This window comes from Austrofundulus limnaeus, unplaced genomic scaffold (genome assembly GCF_001266775.1).
Source record: "Austrofundulus limnaeus strain Quisiro unplaced genomic scaffold, Austrofundulus_limnaeus-1.0 Scaffold130, whole genome shotgun sequence".
In the NCBI taxonomy this organism is placed as follows: Eukaryota; Metazoa; Chordata; class Actinopteri; order Cyprinodontiformes; family Rivulidae; genus Austrofundulus; species Austrofundulus limnaeus.
Genome location: NW_013952532.1, coordinates 958,666 through 964,444, shown reverse-complemented (window position 1 = coordinate 964,444; position 5,779 = coordinate 958,666). Strand labels below are relative to the sequence as shown.

General features: G+C 37.8%; 1 protein-coding gene across 1 annotated transcript in view; it reads left to right on the top strand.

Moving 5' to 3' along the window:
* Positions 1-1,290: 1,290 nt before the first annotated feature.
* Positions 1,291-5,779, top strand: part of LOC106522494 (colony stimulating factor 2 receptor subunit beta) — a 24,676-nt gene continuing 20,187 nt past the window's right edge. Inside the window, exon 1 of the mRNA XM_014015518.1 lies at positions 1,291-1,360. The gene's annotated coding sequence lies outside the window, so the exon portion shown is untranslated. The remainder of the gene's footprint in view (positions 1,361-5,779) is intronic.

The window sequence follows — 5,779 nt, the reverse complement described above, 5'->3', positions numbered from 1 at the left end:
GACGTAATCTGATTATTATCTTTGTATGAGATTTGATAAACTAAACAATTTTTCTCCCTAATTTAACTAGGACCCCACCTAGTTAAATCCTCAGCTAAAAGCAAAACTCACCTCACCTCACTCCAAATCTCAAACTCACCTCTGTGTTTATTTTATTTGTTTGTTTGTTTATTCACTTGTGATTGCAAACTCTGTCAATTTTACCTGGTTCACCGTCATCACTCATTACTCTCCATAAATGTAAATACATTTGATCTTTAAATAAATGGCCCGTGGAGAACGTGCCAACATAAGCTAATGTCACTTTTGTGTCTTGATAAAATATTATTGGTTCTGATAAGACAAAGGACTCATCAAACAATTTTGGGTACATTTATTGTGAGACTGATTACAATAAAGTTACAGGTTTTCGTCTCTTTCCTGGGTTAATCCTTGACCAAATTAAGAGCGTGGTGCCTCGAGGTCAGATGATTTGCTCATTTAAATAATTCACAAATTATCCATTTTAGAATATACCCAAAACCCCTGCACAATTGTTATTGCAATATTTCTGGTGCTCCTCCATCATCATCTCTGATTAATTTCTATAAGTTCTGCTGCCATGTCAGCTTAAGGTTTTGTTTTATAACATGAGTTAAAGTTAAATTTTTCAGCTTCCTTGGGTCCAGTTTTATGTTGTTCTCAAGAGTGACCCTTTCCGTATGGATTTAAAAACATGCATGTTGGGTTAATTGACAACTTCGAAACAGCACAAGTGTTTATGTGTATGGTTGTTTGTCTTTATGTGTCTCTGTGGTGGACTAACAATCTGTCAAATCTCTTTGTTAATGAATGCTGGAGATCARCACTCTCTATCTCTCTCCAAATCTAAAAAGCAATGACAGAAAATACACATGATGTCATAGCATGAGTAAAAGTCTTTCAAGGCCAAAGGAGTTCTGCTTTGGAAAAGCACACACAAAATGTATTGCTAAACCTTCACGTGCTAAAATGCCAACACAGTTGATTTCGTTGCATTTTTCAGGGACTGTTTATAGCAAATTTAAAAAAGCAGAAAAAAGGAAATGGAAAATCACAAGGGGTTTTTACCCATCAGTTTCACATTTCTTAAAACTAGAATAGAATAACACTTCGTTACTACCATAAAGGAAACCACGTCAGCCACAGTTTTTTTTTTCTCTTTTTTGGGTGCTGTACATTTCCCTTACTTCGTTTTACAACGAAGTGACAGTGACAAGTTCTAAGAGAGCAACACTTCATGGGAAGCCTGAATGACAAATGTGAGGAGAGCTGATCAGTCTCTTCAGATCGAACTGAAAAGAAAGTACAAAAACAGAAGAGAGCTGTGAACACGAAGAAGGTAGGCTCCTTTTATCAGCTTACTTTGGTTAATGGGGATTGATCAACCTTTTATYATTGTCAGGGTAAGAAATGAATGAGCTTGTGGCAAAAAATTGTCATAAAAGATGTATGAGAGGATAAATGGAGTGCTTTGAGTGCTAATTAGTTTGTAGCAGGGGACATTTTTGAGAGTTAAAGTCAGTCAAGTTTGAAGTTGGTTTGACAAATCAAGTCAAGATCAATGTGCTTTGCCATCCTGAGCTTTGATCGATGGATGGATGGATGGATGGATGGATGGATGGATGGATGGATGGATTTGAGACAATGCTAAACTTCATACATTTTTAAAACGAAGCTTTTCTTCTTTGCAAACATGAAGAAATGTACAGCAGTTGGCTTTTGAATGACTTTTGAATAAAGGTAAATCTATACAGAATGAAAGGAAAAAATATTTTAAAAGAAAGCTATTGCAAAGGCAGAAGGCTAACAGAAATTGTGACAAGGCTAAAAAWTAAAAAAGTGTGAAGGAATAAGCTGACAAAGAAAGTCACAAAATAGCTACCTTCTATGGATCATCAAACAAATTGATATAATATTTATTTAGAATAAATTTATTTTACTGTTAAAATTCTCAATGATTTATTTTAGTCAATAATAAGATAAAGGGTTTACCCTTTTCTACAAATGAATTTATTTTAAACTGCTACCACACCATGAGGAGATGCGTACATTTACACACAAACCCACATCTTTGTTCTGCTAATTTGTCATCTGCTGTCTGCTGCTGCTGTCTGAGCTTACTCCTACATACTGCATCCTGTGCTTGTGATAAAAACTCCCACTTGCATTACACAAAGTCAGCTACAGTCACTAAACTATGAAGTGAAAAGTTAAATTTAAAGGTCAAAGCTTTTATTTTTCTTCAAAGGCTTTTCACCCATCTATTATCTTCAATCTGTCGCGAGGGTCGCTGGTGTCCAGCAGTTGCTGTGTGAGGGGGCAGGATACACCCTGGACACATGTCGCAAGTCCATCACAGGGCCACACATGGAGACAAACGAGACAAACAACCATTCACTCTCTCACTCACACCCAGGGACTATGGGAGGAAATCGAAGATCCCAGAGAATACCCATGCTTGCACGGAGAGCAAAGGCAAACTGTACCCAGAAAGGTCCCCGGCCGGAATTCAAACCAACAACCCTGTTACTGAGAAATAATAGCTCTGAGCCACCGTGCCAATATTTTCTAATAGTGCAAGTCAGAATGAAATCTGACTGAATCATTGGAATGCCAACACTGCAAATTTATTTACTGAGCAATATAATGTTAACATTTGGCTTAGGAATAAAATTTTTAGTTTTTTTCTTGTTCTTAAACGCAAAGCAGGGAGTTTTTTTTTTTTTTTTTTACAAATTATGAATCTATCCATTTTTATCTATCCATGATCCAGTATTAAACATTAATGTACAGGGTTACACTCTAACAAGTTGTGCATTGAACATAAGTGTTTTCTGACCTTGGAATGTAAGTTTTATGCAATTGGGAGACAATTTAAAAAAAACTTTATTGAAAAATTGGAATAATTTACATTTGTGAAATTTGAGAACATTACGACGTGGTACCAGATTCAAATGATAATAACAACAACCTTGATTCTTCATCTGAGCTCGACTGGGTTTGAATGCAGCTGTACTCGGCTGCAGGGGTGTCGTGTTTTACACCCTCACCCAGAGCATGAAAATACTCAGTGTTCATCACAACTGACACTTGTGGGAGTTTTCTCCAGCAGTCTAAATCCGTATGTGTCAGGACAATTAGGTGCTTTTAAATTGAACTTAAGAGCAGCAGTGGTGGACAGTAGTGGAGTACATTTACTCGAGTACTGTAATTAAGTACATTTTTTGAGTATCTTTACTTTACTTGAGTAATTATTTTTGGGGTACTTATTACTTTCACTCCACTACATTTCAATGGCAAATATTGTACTTTTTACTCCACTACATTTCTAGAAATCTTTTAGCTACTTGTTACTTTTGGTTCAGCATAGCTTTGTAATCAGCTGTTGCTGTTTTTCTTTCTTGAAATGTATTGACCATACCATGTTCCTCATGGGGAACCAATCACAGTTGTAGCTCACATCTAGGATAGATTTGGGATTACATCATTTTCATTAACGGTCATGAGCTGAGCTCACACCTACSTTTCAAAGAAATGGTATATGGACTGAACTTATAGAGCGCTTTATCAAGTCCCTACGGACCCCAAAGCGCTTTACACTTACAGACTTTCACCCATTCACAAACTGATGGTGGAACGCTACAATGTGGCTACAGCTAGGACACACTAACAGAAGTGAGGCTGCCATACACCGGCGCCACCATCAGTAGGCAAGGCGGGTGAAGTGTCTTAGTGTCTTGCCCAAGGGCACAATGACAGAACCCAGCAATGGAGACGATTGAAGAGAATAGAGAAACCAGCACACCCATGATCATATCTCAGCTTGAGATTTTAGGGCTGAAGAATAGTTCCTATCAGTTTAAACATCGTATGAGTTCACTACGTATAAACTACATTTGTGCATTTAAGAACTCACCACTCACCTTATTGCATTTTTATGCTGAAGTCTTTACAGGTGGTGTAGAATTTGTAGCAGTGGTTCTACAAGCCCTGGCAAAACTGATGGACTCACCGGCCTCAGAGGATGCTTATTCAGTTGTTTAATTTTGTAGAAAAAAGGGCAGATCACAGACATGACACAAAACTATAGTCATTTCAAATGGCAACTTTTTGGCTTTAGGAAACACTAAAAGAAACCAAGAAAAAGTTGTGGCAGTCAGTAACGGTTACCTTTTCGGGCCAAGCAGAAGGAAAAAAAAAATGGAATCACTCAATTCTGGGGAACAAATGGTGGAATCATGAAAAACAAAGAAACAAAAACACTATAACACCACTTGTATTTTGTTGAACCACCTCTTGCTTTTCTAACAGCTGCAGTCTCTGAGGCATGGACTTAATGAGTGACAAACAGTACTCCATCAATCTGGCTCCAACTGTCTCTGATTGCTGCTGTCAGATCAGCTTTGCAGGTTGGAGCCTCGTCATGGACCATTTTCTTCAACTTCCACCAAAGATTCCCATTTGGAATGAGATCCGGACTATTTGCAGGCAGTGACATCGACCTTCTGTGTCTTTTTTCAAGGAACGTTTTCACAGTTGTTGCTGTGTGGCAGGATGCATTATCATCTTGAAAAATGATTTCATCAACCCCGAACATCCTTTCAATTGATAGGATAAGAAAAGTGTATTTTTCTTGATTTCTTTTAGTGTTTCTTAAAGCCAGAAAGTTGCCATTTGAAATGACTTTAGTTTTGTGTCATGTCTGTGATCTGTTTTTTTTTTTCTACAAAGTGAAACAACTGAATGATCATCGTCTGAGTCCAGTGATTCCATCATTTTTGACAGGGGTTGTACGTGTCAATACATCAGGTGGTTTCTGAGAGCTACAAGGTTCTGTAAACTCACTCTGAAAACAATAAAGCAATGTGTTGATAGTAGAAAATGTCATTTGTACTTCTGAATACTTGAGTATTTTTTAAATGTATGTACTTTTGAATACTTAAGTATTTTCAAAAGTAAGTACTTCAGTACTTTAACTTGAGTAGATTTTTGATGGCGTAACTTTTACTTGTAGTTAAGTAGATTTGACCCTGAGTATCAATACTTTTATTCAAGTACTAAAGTTGAGTACTTTGTCCACCACTGAAGAGCAGGTTTGTGTGTGTGTGTAGTTTGAGTCTCTGTGGTGGTTTGGCAACCTGTTTGCCCACAACCCTGAACAGAACGAAGCTGGTAAAGAAGATGGGAGAGGAAAGGAAACTGAATCTTAGTGATCTAGTCAAACGCTATTTACTAAAAACCACAACAACCACAACCTTGTTCTACTTAGAAAGAACAATCAACTCATTTAGTCACAAAGAAAGGATGAACTTCCTGGATCAAATGTGTTTGTCTTATTAGAACCAAAAGTACATTTTACAGGAAAATTATGGGGGTAGGAAGTGGTTTGTGTGTGTGTGTGTGTGCATGCGTACATGTTTTTATTACCTGGTTGGGATGATTTTTGACCATTTTCCCAGTACACACAGCCTGGTGAGGAACCACTGTGAGGACCCACTGGGAACATAAACCCGGTCCCCATTGGGGGAAATACCACTGGTGGGTTAGGGATAAGACAAAGGTGTGAATTGAGTTTAGGTTATAGGTTTAGGGTCAGGTATGTACATGTGAGGTTAGGGACTGTGGAAATCATCAGTAAAGTAATGGAAGTCATTGAAAAGTCCCCATAAGCATAGAAGAACAAACATCGGTGTGTGTGTGTGTGTGTGTGTGTGTGTGTGTGTGTGTGTGTGTGTGTGTGTGTGTGTGTGTGTGTGTG